Source organism: Tamandua tetradactyla, chromosome 2, assembly GCF_023851605.1.
Source record: "Tamandua tetradactyla isolate mTamTet1 chromosome 2, mTamTet1.pri, whole genome shotgun sequence".
In the NCBI taxonomy this organism is placed as follows: Eukaryota; Metazoa; Chordata; class Mammalia; order Pilosa; family Myrmecophagidae; genus Tamandua; species Tamandua tetradactyla.
This window is the reverse complement of record NC_135328.1, coordinates 173,560,101-173,583,448: the sequence shown is the minus strand read 5'-3', so window position 1 is coordinate 173,583,448 and position 23,348 is coordinate 173,560,101. Positions and strand designations below refer to the sequence as shown.

The 23,348-nt window shown below is 38.0% G+C and overlaps 1 protein-coding gene and 1 long non-coding RNA gene across 15 annotated transcripts in view; one reads left to right on the top strand and one right to left on the bottom strand.

Annotated features, from left to right (window-relative positions):
* LOC143674264 (BEN domain-containing protein 5) overlaps nucleotides 1–23,348 on the bottom strand; it is a 1,810,590-nt gene that overhangs the window by 785,573 nt on the left and 1,001,669 nt on the right. The window contains exon 1 of one of the 11 annotated variants that reach the window (XM_077149730.1): nucleotides 926–1,000. The exons of 8 other annotated variants lie outside the window; for them this stretch is intronic. The gene's annotated coding sequence lies outside the window, so the exon portion shown is untranslated. Of the gene's footprint in view, nucleotides 1–925; nucleotides 1,001–23,348 lie in introns of those variants that run through there. 2 more of the 11 variants (XM_077149728.1, XM_077149729.1) reach the window with 2 other exon arrangements.
* Nucleotides 993–10,957, top strand: LOC143674266 (uncharacterized). 4 transcript variants are annotated; one of them, XR_013170982.1, is made up of 5 exons: nucleotides 993–1,092; nucleotides 2,360–2,509; nucleotides 6,270–6,496; nucleotides 8,939–8,989; nucleotides 10,865–10,957. It is a non-coding gene; the product is annotated as an uncharacterized LOC143674266 (long non-coding RNA). The 4 variants fall into 4 exon arrangements; XR_013170981.1 differs by lacking the exon at nucleotides 10,865–10,957 and adding an exon at nucleotides 10,616–10,783; XR_013170979.1 differs by lacking the exon at nucleotides 10,865–10,957 and adding an exon at nucleotides 10,244–10,534.

Genomic DNA, 23,348 nt, shown 5'->3' with positions numbered 1-23,348 from the left:
AATTCTTCTGCCTCATCTTTTATCATTATAGCCAACAGTGATAGTTTGGAGCCATGTACCCCAGATAAACATGCTCTTAAGCATAATCCTTTCCTGTGGGTATGAATTCACTATGAGTAGGACTTTTTGATAAGGGTCCTTCAGTTAAGATATGGGCCAACTCAATGAGGATAGATCCTAATAGTATTACTGGAGGCCTTTATATGCAGATTAAAATTCAGATAGATAGAGAAAGAAGGCCATTGGAGGCAAGAAGCAGAAGGTCAATGGAACTCAGAAGAGAAGGGAATGGTCAGGAGAGGCCTCCATGTGCAATACCACATGACAGAGAAGCCCAGAACAAAGGATCACTGATAGCCAGCCCCAAAATGCCAGTCTCAAGAAAAAAAAACATCACCTTAAAGTCTTGACTTGGACTTCTCTTACCCTCAAAATCATTAGCCATTGTCATTGTTTAAGCCAACTTCCTGCACAATCAGAAAACTAAAATACCAACCTTAAATTCTGATTGCAAAGGTATAGCCTCACGGCAGTGAGCAGCCAGGGAGGTTAGCACTTCAGAGCCAGGAGAAAGAGGATTAGGGATAGAGAGAGTCATAATTCATGAGCTTCAGTGAATTCAGAGTGCTGAAGGCAGCACAAGGTTGATGCTTCTGACATGATAGAGGGGCAGGAAAGGCAAAGGAACAGCTTTAGTAAGGGAAGGGACATAGAGGTAAAGCAAGAGATGACCTTTTCTGTCCATGAATGTCTGCAATGGGCCTAGCAGTCATCACAGAAATGCCCATTCCGCATAGCAATATCCCAAAACAAATAAATGCCCTACCACCCTCTGCCCCTCACTCCAGACTCCAGAAACAGGACACAATAGCCTAGATTGTTTAAAAATCATGGAATAGAAGCTCAGAAAATTTAAATGACTCACCCTGAGTTATATAGCAAGAAGTAAAAAGTCTGAATTCCAACCCAGAGCTCTGGGATTCCAAAATATATGCTCTTTCTCTTATGTCACAGAACCCCATGGATGACATACCATGATGCGTGTGCTCAGTTTGATACTGCTTCTTCATGGCAGACTGAGAACAAGAACAGGTTAGTATATTACCATTAGATCTCATCCACTCCAAATTCTCTATCCACATCTCCATTTCATACATGAGAAAACCAAAGCCTAGAGAGAGGCAGTAAGCTAAGGAAGGTCACATGGTGGCTAGCATCCAGGTCACTGAATTTTCTGAGTTTGGGACTTTTCCACAGCACCTTTTCACTGCCTCCCAGGTTCCAGTGAAAACTACTTTAAGGCCAGCCAACAGCTTGAAGGTCATCTGCTTAGGAGGCTTTACATGCTTGTTTACTTACAGAGAGGGAAAAAGCCTAATCTTAGCCCACTGAGGAATGAAATGCTGATATAAAAATGCAATTAGGGAAAAAAACCCAATGGCATTTTACAGGCTTGAAAAAGGAAGCGAGGGAAAGAGAAAGAGGAGAGTGACAAAGCACTCTGGCCAGCCTTAGGCTGGGAGGGAGGGATATCAGGTTGTACAGGCTGCTTCCAGCACTTTCTGTGCATTACCTAAAGTCAGTACTTCATGACTACCTCTTCTGCATCCTCCAAGGGTATTTGCAAACTGATTTTAAAAAAGGAGAGGGATACAATGTAAAGATCCTGCATTCCTAAATCATATTGGCCTGGCTTTGCCATTCATTCATCAGCTGAGTGACTGCTGATAAATCACTTTACTTCTCTGAGCCTTGGTTTCTTCCTATCATCAAATGGAGACAATTTCTACTTTGCAGCGCTATAGTAGGATTAAAAGTAACATATACATAAAGCACCTGGCATGGTCCTGAATATTGCAGGTTCTCAACAATCTTTAATCTGTTGCAGTTACTATTGCTGTTCCTATTGCTATCATTACTATTACTATCTGTCCCCTGTAAAGTGAGGAGCACGCCACTGGGGTATTCACATGGTGGTTTCCAGGATATGCATATTTTCTGTTAAAGGAACATGGCTTTTCTTCTAGGACAGAGGAAATTGCATATGTTTCTCTGAAATGAATGCACTCAGCTCCCACTCAACACCCAACCTGCTTGTTGTGAATATACTTCTGAGGGGGAGGTGGGAATCATTCCTCTGGAATTTGTCACTGAACCAGAGCTGAAACTTTCTGGGCTCAGTAATTGCCTTCATACCCTGGTAAGTCGGGCCACGGCTTTTGGTCCTGTACCACAGGGGCCTCTGCATGTCAGAATATTTTTTTGAAAAACTTCTTAAGTTCCCCTCCAGTGCCGGGAGCAATCAGGACTGGCAGTGACAATTGGGCAAGGTTTCCCAGCCTCTGTTTCTGCCTTTCAGGGTTTTTCTCCACACCTGTACTTCTGCTCACCAAATATAGGAACAAGCAGATGCTTTGAGGAGCTCTGGAACGCACAGTTATGGAGCATTTCCATGGTCAGGCCCCAGTTCCAGGAAGGTGACCGGTGAACAGATCACTTCTAAGAGCTGGTGTGATATTTCTTTTATAATATCATGCAAGATTTGACTGTGAGAATGGTATTAGCATGCTGATTTTCAGTGACCCTTACTCATATCTCACATAAGATGAGTCCAGGGGTTACTGACAATTTGTCACTGAACTCTGGGTTTGAGTCACATGTGGGAACACCCACGTTTGCTTTTGCCCATCAATATTCCTAATGTGTTTACACCTCTGGGTTTATAGCAAACAGCATAGATGGCAACAGGCGTCCTTTACCCGGCATCCCCTTCCCCTCAGCAGTTATCCCACTCCCTGTCCAGTGTTAGGCAGTCCTTCAGATGTGGCAGTGTTTATCTTGGCTTATCTCTCTGAGGTAATTTTGAAGTCATTGCTTTGCTACTCCAATAAGCCCTTCTAATTGATGCGTTCTCTTGCCTCCAGTCAAGGTGGGAATGTTGTGTTGTGCTCTTCTAGTTTGGTCCAAAGCTATGCCAGATGAGGCCAACCTGGTCTACAAATGCAACTATTCTTCCCTTTCAGAATGTGGGCTCTTTGCCTACTTTTCCCTGATGATGAGGACATGTGGAATATAGGAGTACAGTCAACACTGAAAAAGAGCACATTCTAGGAATGCAGAGATTATGGCCTAAAGCTAAAGAGTTCAAGAGAAGACATGATTGTACAATGTGTAGTTCTATGTTTACACTAATACAATTCTTTATACTAAACTTAACATGACCCTATCACAGTATAGTGCCACAGATTATTTGGAACTAATAATACAATTCTTTATACTAAACTTAACATGACCAGAAAATGAATTTTCATTCACATTTTCCTGTGTACTCTGGATGAGCCTTGCATTTGTGTTCATCATCAACAAAACATCATAAAAACTTTTGAGAAAGTTATTAGAAATCAGTATTTGTAGATGATACCAAGAATGATGAAGCATTATGAGTAATGATGTAACTAGCATTAAATAATTGGTATTAGGGAATTGCAGAGGTAAAAAGATCTATACTGATTCAAAACAAATATGTTCCAAAGAAACATACATACATTGCGAATAATAACCATGTTGCTACCCTTTGTTCAAGGTGAGATATATTAGCCAGAAACTTAAAATTTGATAATAAAGAACACAAAAAGATGATGCTTGGACATAATGAAGACTCTTGACATGTACTGATCGGAAAATAAACACACATATGATATATCAATTTTCTTTATCCATACATGGGTCCTTGAATTTTGTAACATTTATTTTAATCAAATTGTTTATATAAACAATGGTTCTGCAAAAAAATACTAGCCTGGGGTTCTGCATACCTCACAGTAATCTTGGTCAGGCCAATTTAAGGCATGTCTAATTAGTGACTTGACTATGGAGTCTCTTCACCAGAGAGGTGAGCACGGAAACCATCTGAAGACCACTTGCAGCACTGTCATTACAGTTCTCATATACATCATCAGCCATGAAATATAAAGCTTCAAAGCACTCTTTCACAACTTACATCTATACTAACAGTATAATATTAATAGAAAATAGAATTTTATATGTATTCTGAGTTCTACTATGAAAAGGGAAAATGCATCGAAAAAAGACTAAAAGGAAGAGGACAAAATATTGAGCTGCCTTCAAAAGGAAAAATCAAAGGTGTTTTCCTTTCTAAATTTTCTACAATAAGCATATGCTATTTTCATTTTTATCTTTCACTTCACTGAACTTCTTTCATATGCTCCTCTAACTTCTTTGTACATGATATTCCCTCTGGGCTAAATACTCCTTTCCTCAACTACTCACCTTTATTTTGCTAAATCTTATATTACCCATTCAGAAACATCCCCTCCTCCAGGCACACTTATTTGACCCCTCCAGGTTATATTAAGTACTCTTCTAAAGAGGTCCCATATTACTCTATATATTCTTATCACTCTACCTGAAACTGAAAGTTTGCCTCTTTCTCTACCAGCCTAGTACTCCAGAAACAACTATCACTGTGCCTGACAAATTTATTAAATGAATAGAAGAAAGAAAAGAAAAAATAAACTGTTTTTAAACAAACATATTTACATAAACCAAAACATGGAGACTCAGGGAAGTTTTTTTGTTTAAGTTTCTCCTTGAAAGTTAAAAGCAAACAAACAAAAAAACAGTGTTCCAAATAATCTGCGGCACTATACTGTGATAGGGAAATAGAGAAAATAATTCTCTGGGGTAATAAGTTGGGCAATTAAGTTCCTAAGAACATTAATTCCATAATATACTCTGAGAAAAAGGAGGGAAGAGAGGGTCTGTAGTCAAATAACCTAGGGAAATGCTGTAAGCATTTGTAAATGTGTTTTAGCATATTTCAGTCTTGTAAAAAGCTTTGCTGTAAAAAATCTAATTAATTTATTTTTAATCCAGTGTTTCTCAAATTTATTTAAATATGCATCCTTCCTTTATGTAATACTTCTTAACATCTATTTTCCAGAGCACTTTGGGAAATCCTGGAATTAAGAGATAGAATTTTCTGGATAGTAAAGACAAGAGTAGGAAGGGAAGGAAGGAGGGAAAGAAAGAAAGAGGGAGAAAGGGAAAAAAGAGAAAGAAAGACTAACATCTACTGAGCACTGTTCTAGTTTTCAAGCTGCTGGAATGTGATGTACCAGAAATGGAATGGCTTTTTAAAAAGGGAATTTATTAAGTTGCAAGTTTACAGTTTGAAACTTGCAACTTAATAAATTCTTAATAAATTTTATGGACTTGCTTTAATTGGGACCATGAAAAGATCCCAATTAAAGCAAATCCATAAAAATGTCCAAATTAAGGCACCCACAAGAGGTTACCTTCACTCAAGAAAGGCCAGTGAAGTTCAGGGTTTCTCTCTCAACTGGAAAGGCACATGGTGAACATGGGGACATCTGCTAGGTTTCTCTCCAGGCTTCTTGTTTCATGAAGCTCCCCTGGGGGTGATTTCCTTCTCTATCTCTAAAGGTCTCTGGCATGTGGGCTTTCATGGTTCTCAAGGTTCTCTCCAAAATGTTTCCTCTTTTAAAGTATTTCAATAAGCTAATCAAGACCCACTGGAATGGGTAGAGTCAGATCTCCCTCTAATCAAAGGTTCATACCCACAATTAGGTGTGTCACATTTCTGTGGAGATAATCTAATAAAGTTCCCAACCTATAATATTGAATAGGGATTAAAAGAAGTGGCTGCCTCCACCAGATGAATCAGGATTAAAATATGGCTTTTCTAGGGTTTTTATCCTTTTAAACTGGCACAAGCACTTACTATGTGGAAGTATTTTACATGCCTTAGTTCCTTTAACTTTTGTAATAACGTTAAGATGTAGGTGCCATTATTCTAACTTAATAGAAAGGAAATTAAAGTCCAAAGGGGCTAAGTGTGATGTGAACAGTGTCATGACTGCCTGAGTTATTGCAGACTCTCATTCTTAATCACTGAGTTATTACAGACTTTTCCTCTTAATCACTATGCTACCACTAACTAAATGACAGAAGCCATTTTCTCCTGATGAAATAGGTGATAAAATGGAAGCACTACTGGGTGGGCCATGGTGGCTCAGGAGACAGAGTTCTTGCCTGCCATACTGGAGACCTGGGTTTGATTCTTGGTGCCTGCCCAAGCAAAAAAAAAAAAAAAATAGAAGCACTACCTTCCTTTATTCGTTTTTCCTTCCCTCCCCTCCACTCCCTTCCCTCCCCTTCCCCCTCCCTTTTCACTTATACCTTCCCTTCCTTCCACAAACATTCTCTGTATGTCTATTCTTTGTCAGTCACAGTTCTGGTTGGACCCTGGTCTTTCAGAGATGAATGAGAACTGGTCCATCTCCTTGAAGATCCTCCAGTCCACTCCACCAAAATAGGCAGCTTTCAAGCCCCAGGACATATTAATAGAAGTGCTGGAAGAAAGATGCCCCAAATATTGCAACAAAAGCATCCTAAAGGCTGCTGAGTTGGGGTGAGATTCCTGCCTGCTTGTTTCCCACATATTTCCAAGGCTGTATCCTTAGAAAAAGAAGTATTTGGCCTCATAGGAGGAGGGGTGGTATATTACTCTGGATTCTGTAGAGAAACAGAATGAGCAGGAGATGTCAGTAAACATGAGATATGTAAAAGTGTCACACACACACACTAAAAATAAATAAATAAATAACAACAACAAAAAAGTGTCTCACATAACTTTTATGCAATAGTCCAAAATCTGTAGAGCAGGCTGTGAAGCTGACAACTCTGATGAAGGGTCTTGACAAACTCCACAGGAGAGGCTTGCTGTCTGAAGAAAAGATAAAAATTCTCTCTTCTCCCTTAAAATTCTTCAACTGATTGGATCAAATCCAGCTGACTGGATTATCTTGTTGATAGTAGATTTAATCAGCCACAGCTCCAATCAACTGACTGATGGCTGAATAAACCAGCCTTCTAGTTCACCAACCAGCCATAACATATCCTTGTATTAAAGGTTAGGTAAATGTTTGCCTGACCAGACAACTGGACATCATTACCTGGCTAAGTTGACACCAAAACTTAACCATTACATGCGAAGTTTTATGCGCAAATCACCAAATTAATGCTGTTTTTGTTAACTAGATTTATTAGTGAGATTTGAAGGGTAAGCACACTTGCTCCCTATTTCAAATATTCCCTGCAGTTCTGGGAGATAAGCAATATGCCATCTAGCCATATGTCAAGAAGCTATCTAGGGAAACAAGAGTCAAATTTCACTCACATGGGGGCTACAAAATAAATATAATTCAGGGCAGAGGGAACATGGTCCTTACTTTAAAACTAATAATACAAAATGTCCCTGTACTTCCCTAGATCATAGGGCCAATCCCACTGTTCTTCTTATCTTGTGTCTGCTTCACAATCAGGACAGGAGTTAGGAGAGGCATTGAGGACTAGGACTTTTTCTTCTTCTTTTCTGGTTTCACCCACAGCCTCTGGTACACTGCTTGTTATATTATAGACATTCAGCGAATACTTGAAGTTGGAAAGATGAAAGAGCAAGGAAGGAGGGAGGAGACTTGGATAAGACAAAGAAGTAACAGAAGATTATGGGAAGCTCAGGGCTTCAAAGCCTGGATCCTCTGGTACAAGGTTCACATTTAGGAAGATACTCAACACTTCCTCATAACCACCTCATAGTTCCCTCATCCCCCCATAAAACCTGGGCTGAATTAGAGAAGAATTTCTTATGTTTCATGTGGATAAGGAGTCTTATGCCTGCCATCCTCCTCTACTGAAGACTCTTACTAAGGAGGGAAGAGAGTTGAAGGTAAGGTTCTACCTGAAATTCTTCAACTAGTACTGCATACAGAACAATGCACATGAAAAATTGATCATGACACTGTACCCAGGTAAATATTATTAATAATGCAGTATTTAAACACATAATATATCCCTCTTAATGTTGGAAAGAAACTCAAAGTCACAGCAAATAAAAGTCATTCCAATGAGACTCAAAGAAAGAATTCTTCCAAGTGTACTTGACAATAGCTTCCTTTACACCAGCATATATCAGAATGAGTAGCCTTTTTAACAAGAGAGTGAGCAAGGCTTTTCTCAATGGGAATATTCAAACCACCAGGCAGTCTGTAAGAAAGAAAAGAATACAAGGTACTAGCTATCCTTTCCTCAATATCCTCATCTATAAAATGGAGCTAATAGTACCTAAACAATAGGGCTGTGACTTAGTTTTCCAGGGCTGCTGTGACAAATATTACACATTGACTGGCTTAAACAATAATAATTTACTGGCTGACAGTTTTGGAGGTTAGAAATCCAAAATCAAGGTATCAGTAGACCATACTTTCTCCAAAGTCTGCAGCATTCTAGTGATGGCTTTCTGGCAGTCCTCCATCAAATGACAATCTGTCTCTTCCTGTCTCCTCTTCTGGTTCCTACTGACTGCAGCCAAACTTCCTCTGCTTATAGAAACTTCAGCAGTACTGGATTTAAGTACTGGATTAAAGCCAACTCTCATTCAGAAATCACACCTCAACTGATAGCTGATGTTAACTGATAGCATCTTCAAAAGTCCTATTTATAAATGGGTTCACAATGATATCCTGTCTAACCTTTACCTAACCTATTAACACATTCAACGATCCTATTCACAAATGGGTTCATACTCACCAGTCCAGGGGTTAGGATCTGACTGTACATTCTGTGAGAGACATGATTCAATGCCCAACAGGTGAAATAATTATGTAATGTATCAAATTAAGTATGTAGTATTATCTCTATAAATGTTAGTTCTCCTGTCTTTCATCTATCTGATTGAAACTGAATTTATATAAAGAGTCAGTGACTTTTCAAAGGCTCAGGAGAGATGTATATATGTGCAAAGTAAAGTGGAACTCTTAGTATATATACTATCTGTAGCATATATTCTGAGCACAGTCTCCTATGGATCCTTAACTTCACCTGACTCCTCTATCAGCAAATAAAGTCTCAGGCTTCTGCAGTGACACCACAGGACACCAATAAGAAGGTAAGAAGAGGCTATGGAAAGCACACTGGGTTGGGCTGAGTTCTGGTTAGATGTCTTTTAGTAACTAAGGTTCCCTCCCTGAGCCTTAGTTTTCCCATCTGCAAAATGAAGGTGCTTTACTAGACAATCTAAAAGTTACCAAGTTTACAACTCTGAATATCAGAATATTTTCAATCAGATTAAATAAGGCAAATTACTAAAAGCATGGGATTTAACTTTTTTTGACAGACCTGAGTTCAAACACAGCTTTTCCGTTCGCTTGCTGTAGAGATCTTTTTCAAGTTATTTAACCTCTCTGTACCCAGATCCCTGAATGATAAAATGAGACAATATCAACTCTTACCTCAGGTATTTACTTTGAGCACTAGGCAATCAAAGATAACATTGCTAGTCAAGGAGACATGTGGAAATCAAATCCTGGTCAAATTTCCAAATCCATGTTCTTTCTACTATGATGGGGAGAAGACCAACATAAGTAAATATCTACAAATCCAGACTGAATGTAATAGAAGCACAGACATTCTGCTGTTGAATGCCAGAGGCAGGAGGAATTTAGCAGTGTCTGTGCATGAAGACAGCAATTTACTACATCATAAAAATAGCTCTGGAGTCAGAGGCCAGAGATTCAAAATAATTAACCTCTCTGAATCTCCATTTATTCTTCTCCTGTAAAACATGGACAATAACAGTGCCTCCTTCAGAGAGTTGCTAAGAGTATAAATGAGTATAAATATATGTAAGCACTTAGCACAGTTCCCAGAACATAATCAGAATTCAAACTAAATGATAACAGTTTGCTATTATAGAAAGTTATTTATGATATAAAATTAAAAGAAACTATTATAAATGATCAAAACTTTTGAATGACCTCAAAAGTCCACACAATGCTGCCAACCTTAAAAGAATCAGAAACCCAGAATAGCATTTTTTTATTGGCTTTCTAACTTCTATATCATGAAAGAAAAAGTCTGGAAACCACGTGCTTTGGCCTTCAACCAGACTTTATTCTCAGAGGGATTATTTACATTTCAGATTTATTATTGTCTTCCATGGCGCTGACATGAAATAACCTTCCATTCTCTTCCATGATAAAAGAATACAGTGTTTCTTGGCTCAATAAATAATTCAGAGCCACATTAATATTTTAAGAAGAAGCAATATATTTTGGACTCCAGAAAAACCATGAAGAGTGAAATTAGTTATTTGTAGCTGAAAACTTAATTGAGCCAACATATTGATTGTTTTTTCTTCCAGATTTTATTGCCCACACAATGAAGAAGAGCGGCTGCTTCCATTCTAAATGCTACATACTCAATTATATCTGCTAAATGTGGTTTTTATGAAAACTCAAAAGCATACAATCATGAACTCAAATGATTTTACCCATCTAATGCTGAACATAGAACCACTCACCTTCCCTTACAACAGTGCAGACTTCTTCACATACACTTTTTAAGGATGATGGAGTCTATTTTTTTCAGAAATAATCATCTTTCTATTCTAGTACTTAAAATCTGATTAAAGAAGGAAAAGAGAACTATAATTTACTGTCCATCCTATGTCAGATCTTGTGTATATTTAATCTAATTTAATCCTTAAAATAGGTAATATCTTCCCCTTTTACAGGTGAAAGTGGAGTTCAAAGACGTCAAGTAACATGTTCAAGGTCACAGAGTCCGAAAGTTCATCAACCCTAGAGCTCAAGCTCTTTCCTCTACTGCAGGCTGCCTCACTGTACTATTAATAACAATGATAGCTAAGATACAATAAGTATTTACTATGTGCCACACACTTATTAAATATGTTTACCTTACTTATTATCTAATTATCACAACAATCTTTTGAAAAAGGAGCTATTATTACCCTATTTTACAGCTCATGAAAATGAACCTTGGAAAATTGAAGTGGCTTTCCCAAATGCTGATATTAAGTGGTGGAGCTAGGATTTGAATTCACAGAGTCTGGTTACAGAGCCTTATCTCCCATCAATTGTACAGATTATACTCCTGGACACCCAAATCTAAGAAGATTGGGGACTGAGGTTCTCTTAGCAGGTAGGTAAAGTAAGATCACAGGGAGGAAAGCATCTTCCCATCCTCACATGGGAAATAAATAGATTTATAATAAAGTCACCATGACAGGAAACAAACAAGTGATGAATTAGCACTTTTGACTATATCCCCACCAACTAGCGACTTAGAAAACATCATTGATTTATTATCCTTCCATAATTTCTGCAGGTCATGAATATGGTATCATTTTAGTTAAGTTGTTAAGCTTTGGGTTTCTCCTGAGGTTTCAGTCAAGTGGTTGACTTGGGCTTCAGTCATCTGAAAGCTTAACTGAGGTTGGAGGATCCACATTTCAAGCTCACTCGTGTGATTATTGGCAGAAGGTTCTGTTTCCTTGCCACATGGGCCTCTCCATAGAGCTGCTCATGACACGGCAGCTGGCTTCCCCCAGGGCAAATAATCCGAGAGACAGAGCAAATAAAACATTAGCATCTGGGTCTTTTATAACCTTATGTCATAAATGACATCCCATCACTAATGTCATATTTTATCCATCACATATACTAACCCTCGTTCATTGTGGGAGGAGACTACACAAGAGTAGAGAATCATTCATAGCCATTTTGAAGACTGGCTACCAGGAATAATAAAAAACACAATATGATTATTAAAAGGTAATTGAAACACATTTCTCAACACTAATTTTAGGAGGTTTTGGTATACAAGAACAACTAAAAGAACTAGCTTTAATTTAATCCCTTGTTGAATGAATTTAGTTCAAGTCAGGGCTAATTTAGCATGTGATTTTCACAGCCTCTTGAGATTTGCTTAGGTTTGGGCAATCAACCCCTCAGAATTTCCACAGATGAGGCAATCAGAGATATCCAAGCCTCAGAGATTACAGTGAGCCAGATTCAGTACTTAAGAACAAATACATTGCCTTCTAGGGTCCACTAGCATTTGTGGACCCTAGCATGTGTGACCCCAGCATTTGACATATACATCTTCTAGTTTTAAATCCACCTTGGATAGGACATTAAGTAACTTTTCCAGAAAAAATGTGGCAGACTGAATCTGAGGACTCCAAAGAGAAGAGTTTTTAAACCATTAAAAAAAAAAAAAGAATTCCATGTTACCTTCATGAAAATGAAGTGAAAAATACTAACTTTTGGTTTGCTGGATGGGATGGTAAATTGTAGCTTCTGTTTACTTCAAATTAGTCTCTTTAACCAACATTATATTATGAGATATGAAGACAAAGAAATGAAACTTTTAAAGTTATATTATAGCCATACAATGTTTTCTTCATGTCTTTGTCCCATCTGTGCTGATTTGAAAATAGTATGTATCCCTGAAAAAGCATGTTTAATACTGATTCAATCTTGTGAGGGAAGCTGTTTCTTTTCATCCTGATTCAGCACTGTAGGTTGGAAACTTGATTAGATTATCTCCACGAAGATGTGACACACCCAATTGTGACTTTGGCCTTTCATTAGATGGAGATGTGACTCCACCCATTCCAGTGGGTCTTGATTAATTTATTGGAATCCTTTAAAAATGACAGAGCTGACTTAGAGAGCTGACACAGATGCTTGGAGCCCAGCAGACATCACCATGAGATGTTGAGCAAACCAGAAATTGGGGAGAGCCAAGAGAAACCAAGAGATGAAAGCCAGCTGTGGAGAAGCAAAGTGAGGAACCCCCACAAGAACAGAGGCTGAAAGCAATCAAATCCAGGAGCAAGGGACCAGCAAATTCCAGTCATATGACTTCCCAGCTGACAGAGTTGTTCTATACCCATCAGTCTTCCTTGGGTTAAGGTATCATTTACTGGATGCCTTAGTTTGGACATTTTTATCGGCTTAGAACTGCAAACATGTTACCTTCATGAAAATGAAGTGACAAATACTAACTTTTGGTTATTAAATTTCTTTAATACTTATTAAATTCCTCTTTTTAAAAACCATTCCAATTCTGGTATATTGCATTCCAGCAGCTAGCAAAACTAACACACCATCCTATCCTGTCTCAGCCACTCAAAATAAATATCCAGTAATCTGCAGGTTGTCTTGCCCCTCTATAGAACTACAAGAAACATTCTGACTATAGAGTATTGAAATTGCTTTGGCTGTTAACTGTTTGAAGACTGAAATGAAAAATGAACCAGTTTTGATATTGTGTGGCATTCTCTCACCCCTTGTGGCATCTGATATTCCCATGGAGAACAAGGCTGCATCTTTATCTATTGTCTCTTAGACAGGCATCTCTGTTTCCTGATCCTCTATTCCTACCACTCATCCCAGGTCACTGGCTTCTTCTATAAGAGCTTCCCTGTACCTCTTTTTTCTACCTAGTTCTTCCCAGCCCCATTAACAGGTGATTCTATCAACCAAATTGCTTCTTTCCAATTCTTTCCACCACCACAATCCAGGTCATTATAATCTCTCTCCTGGACTAGTAAATGATTTACTTCCTGTCATACATTCTCTTATCTACTATCCATCCAGTAACCATAATTATCTTTTAAAAATAAACCGGGCAGACCACAGTGGTTCAGCAGGCAGAGTTCTCTCCTGCCATGCCAGAGACCCACGTTTGAGTCCCAGTGCCTGCTCATGCAAAAATAAATAAATAAATGAAATAATGGTAAATAAACCAAATCAGGCAGTGTGACAGTGGCTCAGTGGCAGAATTCTCACTTGTCATGCCAGAGACCCAGGTTCGATTCCTGGTGCCTGCCCATGCAAAAAAAAAAAAAAAAAAAAAAAACCAAATCATGTTAATCCCTTAGTTAGAAACTTCTAATGGCTTCCTATTATACTTACAATGAAATCTAAACTCCTTATTTTGGCCTTTAAGGCTATGTATGATCTGAATTTGCTTATTCTACCTCTCCAAATTAATCTCATGCCATTTTCTCTTTTCCTTGCATGTTGTGCTCTAGTTTATAGCTATACTGGTCTATTTCAATTACTAAAATGTTCTTTCCCAATTCAGGGCCTTTGTGAATTGTGTTCCCTCTATCCATAATGCTCTTCTGACTATATGGTAGGCTCCTTCTCATCTTTCAGGTCTCTGCTAAAATGTCCTTTTCCTTAGAGAGGCATTCCCTGACTACCTGATCTAAAGTAAGTCTCCCTTTATTTTTCTGTCTTGGCATCTACTTTACTTACTTCATTGCTCTTATGATTAGCTATATTCATTTATTTATAGGTGCATAGAACACAGTGGAAATAAATGCAGAAGCTGAAGTCAAAGTGCCTGAATTTAATTCCTAGTTCTATTATTATTATGCATTGGGGGAAATGATTTACATCTCTGTACCTGGGTTTCCTTACCTGTCCTAGCACCTACTTCATAAGAGTGCTGTGATGTTTAAATGCAAAGTGCTTACAAGGGTTTATAGCATAAACTAAATAATCTTCACTGTTATCTATTATATGTTTTTATTTTCTAATACATATTTATGTTTTTCCCACCATAATACACTTTCCATGACAGTAGAGACAATTTCTGTGATTCACCACAATATACTCAGTGCCTGATACGCTACAGGCATTCAAGGATCCTTGTTGAAGATGGGATAGAGTCTGCTCCAAGCATAATCAAGAAAGAATGGATATTATAATTAGACTTACCTGAATTCAAGTCCTGCTTCTGCCATACTCTACACTGAGTTAGTACCATTAATTGCCCTCTCCTTTCCATGGCAAAGACCACAGACACTGTTAAAAGAAACTTCACTAGGCCTTTGATAAGCACAGAACTTTTTCAAGGATCTGCCTTGAACTTTTTTTCCTCATAAGGCAATAACACAATGGTTATGAGCATGGATGGGTTCTGAAGTCAGACTGAGTCCTGATTCTACCACTGATTAACTTGGCAAGTTATTTAGCTTCTCTTGTGCTTAAGTCTCCATGTTTTTGAAAGGGGGATAAAAATAGCACTTACTTCATAGAAATTTTATGGCAATTCAATGAATTGATAAATGTAAAGTTCTTAGGACAGTTCCTGATGTGTAGTAAGCTTAACAAATTTTAGCTCCTTGCTACTCAGATTGTGGTCCATAAACCAGCAACATTGGCATCATCTTGGAGCATATTGGAAATGCAGTATATTGGGCCCTACCACTAAACTGCTGAATCAGAACATGCATTTCAATGAGATCTCCAGGCAATCTGCATGTACATTAAAGGTTAAAAAGTGCTGATTTAGCTGACATCATCATTACTACTTTTGACTTCCTGATTTCAGTTCTATGAGTTTCATACCTAGACAATCCTTTTATACTAGCCCTTCCTGATCCTATGTGATTGGCAATTCTTCTGGCTGGTCTACTTGGTTTTTTTATTCCTATGTCACTCAAGAGCCTATCATCTACTTTTCCTTTTTGGTTTCTCATACTGCAGTCTGCCTCCTGCAAAAGTGACATATCACACAGCTCCAGCCACAGCCTCTGAGATATCGATCCTTGCCCAGAGTTCAGTAATCACTCCCAGAACCTGTTATTTGGGTTATTTAGTGATCTGAAAGCCACTCACTAATTGTATGACCTCCAGAAATTTCTTTCCTTTTTTTTCCTCCCTGAACCTCATTTTCCTATCTGCAAAATAAAGATAAAATAAAATTACTTAGCCAGTCAACAAGCACTGACCGAACATCAACTAGGTGCCAGACATTAGTGGGCACTAAACAAATGGCTATAGAGCAGTAAATTTTAAGACCATGGATTTTGGAATGAAGCAGACTGAAGTCTGAATACTGCTCTATCTCTTAGCTATTTGGTATTGGGAGGTTATTGAACCTATCTGAGCCTCAGTTTTCCTCACCTGGGAGATAGAAATAATCATACCTTTCTCAGAAGGTTGTGATAATTAAGTGAGATAATATATGCTAAGCACTTAGGCCAGCACATAATATCAATAAACATTGACTACTATATTAGAGAATATCATAACATAATCTGATTACCATTTATTACATGTATGTTTTCCATGATAAAGCTGAAAATCACTCTATCTGGCATTTGGCATCCTCCCCTCACCCCAATGTTTGCCCCATGTTTCTGCAGTTACTTTCAAAGGAACACAACATATTTGCATGTATAAATTCCAAAGTATATATAAGTCATGTGGCATAATAGTATTATTCAGTAAATGTTTGATCAATGAATGAATGCTTCGTATTTGCTAAGAATCAAAGACGATATTTACCTGCTCTTGCCTGCAAGAACAAAATTAAACCCCTCAGCTCAGCATTCATGGTTTCATTCACCAGGCCTTCCTTCAAGCTGATATTTCATGAATCTCCAGAAAGGCCTATGATTCCAGTCAAAGCAATATTATATGCTTATTCTTTGAAATGTGTCTAGTACTCAACAGACTTTGGGCTTCAGAATGTTTGGCATGTATTTGAATCAGGACTCCCCCAGTTTACTTTACTCAGATGTGGGTCTAAGATAGATCACTCAACCTTTCTTAGTTTTGGTTTTCTCCTCTGTAAAATGGAAATAATAATTAGTCTTCATTATTGCTGTGAAATTTCAGTGAGGTGATACATAAAATAACTGACAGCCAGCAACTGACACATGGCAAGCATTACTACTTAAGTATTTCTTCATACTTTTGCTTGATGTACCCTTTTGAAAAGCAATTCAGCAATTTTTATCAATTCTCAAACTACTTCTTCTATCCAGAGATCCTATGTCTGGGAAAGTTCCTCAGGAGATGACCCAAATGAAGACAAACATTTATTATGTATAACTATATTTTATCACATTTGCATTTTTAATGTAGCCATTCAGCATCTGGTATATTGGCCCCAATACTATAAGCATTCACTCAAGGTAACTCCCTAACTATTTTAGTGTGTGCCTCATAATCAGGCTAGCTTCAAGAGCTAGCATTCTTTCACACATTCATGCATTTACTTATTCAACAAATATTTATTAGAGCATTGACTTTGTGTCAATGAATATAAAAAGAACAGGGAATAAGGAGATGAACAGGACATTTATCCCTCTCATTGACCTTACAATGTGGTAAAAAGCCACCTCACAGAGTCACCGTTCTTCTCTGTTTTTGGCAAACTCTTACCCATTTCTTGGTCACACTTCAAATATCACCTAATCTGTGATAGATTCTCTGACCTTCCTAATAAGCAATGTTCTTGGTTTGTTCCCCCTTGCTTACTTAAAATTCTGTTCATGCCTATTTTTAGGTTTATCCCATTATATTGCTAGAGTATGTTCACAAATATCTCGATTTCGCTAATGCACTGTGAGTCTCTCAATGGCAAGGACTCCCCAGTATTGTCCACTTTGTAGAGGGCCAGGTCATCATGCTCAATAAATAAATGTCTGTTGAGTGAATGAAAGAATAAATGAAAATCAAACATTATAAATGTGACTCAATTAAAAATACAGGTTATTTATTGAAAAGAGAACAAGCCTTAAAGGCAATGAGAGGAGGGAAAGAGCTTATCAGGTTTTGGAAATTAGAAAATGTTTAATGGAGACAGTAGTATTAGATAAGGGTCTTAAAAGATATAAAAGATTTCAATAAAAATCAAGCAAAGGACATTCTAGGTCTATGGAATAGCCTGAGCAAAAACACAGAGCTGGGAGAGGGTGGTGTGTAGTTTATGAATGTTTGGAGGCTAATACAACTGGTGAAACAGTGGGAAAATAAGGATGGAAAAGTAGGTTAGAATGCTTTTTTTTTTTTTAGGATCTTAAAAGCTACAATGAAGAGTTTTTATAAGTTATGGGGAGTGACAAAGGATATATTTTAGAATGATACACATTCCTCAAGAAAATACATCTAGTAACATATTGATTGGACTTGGGTGTGAGGATGATGTGGGAATGAGAATTCAGGTAAAGTATGTAGACAGAACCAGTAGGAGGCTAAAGAAATGAAATTCAGGTTAGGGAAATGGGGTGAAAACCCCAGACATCAGGACATCTATTTTACATGTAGGCATATCTCCCAAGTGTGCTCAAAGGGAATCCCTTAAAGCCTTTATCACCCAATGGTCCAAGACCAGGATTTCAGTGCTGCTGAGCACACAATGAATGAGTCCCAGGATCTGCTTACAGAAAGCTGTTTAGTCCAAAGAAGTAGACATAGAGGCATTTAAGTGAGTATAATCTTATGCATACTCAAAGTGCTAAGGGAACCCCATGGTCCAGAGCTCTGTACTGCTTTACAATTTTATCTTTCTAGAACTGTTTTGCTCTGTGTTCATATCTAACTCTGACATGCTGCAAGGCTAGGACAGTGAAGATTCAGAAAAAAAGAGTGTATTCAAAGTAGGAAAGAGGAGAATATAAGGAGAAAATTATCCATTCAATGGGGATACACTGGAAGATAAATGTGAGTTTACTTTGGGTAAGATGCTTTTAAGAGGTAGATTTGTTAGAGAGAGACTAGGGTTCCTTGGAAGGTGATGAGTGGCTTATGGCTGAAAGAATATGAATGAAGATTAGAGGTCAACTTTGCAGAGGTGCTGTAGAGGATATTCCTAAGTCAGTTAGAGAACTGGCTTGAAATCATAAACTCCAAAACTGGAAGGAATTTAATGACTAATGTATGTTCTGGCTATATAGGCTGCTCAAGCAAAGACCATGCAATGGGTCATCTTAAACACTAGAAATTTATTAACTTATGGTTTTGAGGCTAAAAGAAATTCCAAATCAAGGCACCAAGGCATTAAAGCAGTGCTTTCTCTCCAAATACTAGTGTTCTGGGGCTAGCTGTGGAGGATCCTTGGCTCTAAGCTTGTCATATGGCAAGGCTTCTGGTGGCATCTCCCAGTCTCTGCACCGTCTTCTGGGTCCCATTGAGTTTCAGCTTCTGACTATTACCTGTGGATTTCTCTCTTTAAATTTCATTCCACTTATAAACGACACCAGTAATAGGATTAAGACCCATCCTGAATATGCTAGCCCATGCTTTAACTAAAGTAAACTTATCAAAAGTTCTAATTTATAAGGTTCACACCCACAGGAATGGATTAGATTTAAGAACATGTTTTTTGAGGGTTACATAGAGCTTCAAACCACCATAGTATAGTCTAGAGAAAAGAAGAGAGGGAACAAATGATACAAGGGAGGAAGAGAAAAGAAAGGGAAAAATAGAAAGAGGGAAAGGAGAGATAGAGGAAAAGAGGGAAGGAACGAGAAAAGCAGGGAAGGAGGGAGGGAGAAAGGCAGACAAGAAGGCAAGCAGGCAAGAAGGAAGGAAGGAAGGAAAGAAGAAATGAGGTAGGGGTTCATGTTGAATCACGTCCAATATTGATACACTAAGCATAGATCCTATCAACTCATTATTATTATTATTATTATTATTAAACAGCTGGAGTCTTCCAACTTATGAATTTCTGATAATGTGATCAACAATGGATAGGATATAGTTGCTTCTAGTCATGAGAAATAAGGAAGGAGGGCCTATCTTGAGGTTTTGGACCCTTGCAAGAAGAGAAGTAACAACTAGCTAACAAACATCCTAATTGACTATATCTTGTGGACTTTTAAAGTGTCCGAGCAATTTAGTCTTTAAAGAACTACATAAATTATTTTATTACATCCCTGCCTTGGTAACTTTAATAAACTATGGTGCCTTAAGGGACCCAGGTTCATATAAATTTACTGCCTTCAACTTGGAGCATCAGGGTCTTTATCTTTTGTCAGCTTAATTATATGTTTAATTTTATTTTTGGCATTTTTTTAAATGACCCACATTAAGAGCAGCCACGACTGCTTAATTAAACAAATGAATACTGCTATATCTGGCATGATAAAAACTCTAATTTGTCATGCTAACATTTTATAGAGAGCCAAGAGCTCCATGATGGTACTCAGGTAAGTCAGCAATTTAATGTCTATCTGCCCATCTTTTAGAGTAATTTAGTGGCTTGGTTCTATAGCACTCTTGATACTAATTGTAGCTGATTCCACCAGAACTCTAATACATCATTAGATATTTATCTAACTCCTCTTTGTAAAGACCTTGACAAGGTGTATTAGAGACTTGAGATTGGCACAGTGGTACATCCAGAATAATTTTGAGCTCTCAAATATTTTCATCCATAAGCAAAACATTAGCCCATTGCCACCAATCCTCATTACACTCTCTTTATCTCCTATCAAACTATAGTCCTCACTTACAAATTGGCCTGCCTTGTGCAGTTTCCAGCCTGGCCTTTCACAGATTTTTGGCTTATCCAGGGCTTCATAATCACACAAAAGCAAGAGTCCTGAACCTCTGCCATACTGTTTCTTAGTCTTGACCTCTTGCTCCTGACTTGCTTACTGGAGGACTCTGTGTCCTCACTTACTGATCATCCTCTTACATTTTGACCTCATGACTTATTTACACCCTTGCTGCCATTTTGGACTCAGCCCTATTTCTTGCTTCAGAAACACTTTCTCTTTCCAATTAAACACTTTCTCTTTCTAGCTCCCACTAGCTAATAGCCCTTCCAGTAAGGCTTGGTGCCCCAAATATCTCTCCCCAATCTTTTCCACATACCATTGTCAAAACAGTTTTCCTAAAAAGAGATTTGATCATGTCCTTCCTGACTAAAGCCATTCAGTGATTTCACAGTCACCAGTACAAAGTACAAGGTCCTTAATAAGATGCTCAAGAACTTTCAAACCTCAGCTCCAGACTTTCAAACTTCAAAATTCAGTACATGTTGAATTTATCAGCCTCTAGCTCCCTATTACTATACTTATATGTCAACACAAAATGGACCACTCACTTTTCCTGAAATGTATCTTTTGTTTTCCCAAGCTCATGCCTCTTCTCACACTTTCTCCACATGACTGGTCACCCTTCTCTATTTAACAAAATATGCACTTCCTACTCAGAAGTCCACCATTTTCCATGATTCTAGTTTATCTACCATATGATTAAGGATATGGGCTGACCTGAGCTGAGTTGATGACCACATCACCGTATCATTACTCATAGAGGGCTGGCCTCATGAAGAGACAGACGAGGCACTTTCCTATATCTTGGGGCTGTGGAAATGCTCCGCTGCTCTTCCCCAAAGAAGGGACATTTACTTCGCACAGAGGATGAGAATGGCCTCATGGAAAGATCAGCACAGGAACATTATGTGCAAAGGTAGAAAATAAATCACTGTATTCTAGGAATTCAAATTAATCTACGTTGTGGTGCAACTGAGATTAAGAATAGGGAGAATTTTTTTTTTAATTTGCTTTAAAGGACATTGGGTACACAGAATTGAATCAGTCATAATTCATAATTCATGAAATACTATAATCATCTGCCCATTCATGGCCTTATTTTATTTTGTTCTGTTTATTTATTTTCAAAATAAATTCTAGATTTTTACCATAATAATCAGAGCTTCTATGTTGAATCTTATATATTGATGTGCATTTTAAGAGTTTATTTTAGATATTTACTGAGGAGGAGAGCGGTTGGATCTTAGCATGATATACCAAATTTCTGTGATCTAGAGGATAGCAATTAGGCAGAGTCCAGATAAGGACACCCTACCAAGTTATTCACCTCCCCAGATTTTCTCAGTCATGATTTTTCCTTGATGCTACTGATAACTCCACAGGAAGATCACCTGGCACCAATCACAGGATGTAGAAGGGGTGTTTCTTCATTGGAGTGAGGTTTATTGAGCGTCTCCATTACCTTCAAGGTAGGGGCCATGTCGCTTTAGCACTCCATTTATTTAGCCAGTTAGGCTCACCATGGCTTACAATTCTAGATTTTTATGTTGTGGGAAAGACCCAACCAAGTCTTGTCTCATGTCTTGTATTATGCACCTTTGCCTACTACACCCAGGGCTTCCTTGTTGTAGCTGAGAAATATAATAAAGCACCTTGTTGGCACCTGCTTGGTGCCCACACACTCACACTGACTCACCTACCAGGTCCCATAAGCTACAGGATTCATGGGAGTACTGCCAGTTTGCATACCACCCACCTCTTTAGTGACTCATTTTGTACCCTGTGACTCACCCTGCTGATGTCTCTGCAGCTGCTGTCTTGGGACTTGCTTCCTCAGCAACTGCAGAGGCTATTTGGGACAATCAGAAGTATGGGTGAAATCGCTGCTCCATAATGCACGTTTTCACTAATGGGACATGAGAGAGATTGAGAAACCAGATATGTTTGTGGCAAAGTTATGGCCACACTGGTAAAATGCCTCCAATCTCTGTATTAATTTCCTTTTTCTCTCATTCTTGGTTCCCTGACATTGCCTCAAACTGATATTTAAAAAGCATCATTAGCATACAATTGTGCCTCATGAAAACCAGGTAGCATTTTAGATTAGCAAAGCCACATCCTGAGGCAGAAGTCAGTGTCCTATTTGTAGGGCAGAAAGAAACAACCCAGCTGCAACAGAGGGCATACCTTCTTTTCTAACTCATAAATTGTCTAGCCAGCAAATACCTGATATCTCCCCATTGACCTCCTTTATCCATACGGCAACTGAATTATTCTTCATTGAACTGACTACAACTATTTCCTTCTATTTCCTATAAGGCCTTGCATTTTTCTTTTTCACTTTTCACGGTTTCATCAATTCCAACCTCAATCATTCTTGTCACGTGATCACATTTAAAAACTCGAGATGAAATTCATACAATATAAAATTAAGCATTTCAAAGTGAGCAGTGGCATTTAGTAATTCACAATGTTATGCAACCACGACTTCTATCTAGTTCTGAAACATTTTCATCACCCCAAAAGGAAATTCTATACCAATTAAGGAGTTACTTCCCATTCCCCTGACCACATACTATTTTTATTAATCCCTTTTCTCCTCTTTCACCCCAAAATTCACCCAATAAATTCAAGAGAGCAGTTATCTATATATCAATCATCTATTAGCTAGCTATCTACCTATTTCCTCCCAAATCCTTGTTTGATGAGTAAAAATTTATATAAATAATTGATAGTAACTTTAAGTTAATATACTCTTCTAGTGATACAAATATATCAAAGAAGATAGAAATCTTCTAAAGTCAAGTCAAACAAGGAGCAGGATTCAATTAAATTTCTCATTTATTTATCTACTATATGTAAGACATCAAGCTAAGATACAGGAGGTTTAAGCTCATATTTATTGACTGATTCTGGACTAGTCCTATAAAGTTAGAATTTTTTCTGCTGTTTTACAAGTTGAAAAATCCAAGACTCAAGGAGGTAAGGTGAGATATTTAGATGACCAAACCTAAACTTGCATAAAATCAGACTCCATGCCCTTTCCATTAAAACAAGCTGCCCCCAAATTGTGAATATTTTGGGTACATTGAATAATTCTCCTTAGATATATAATAATATTACCTTAAAA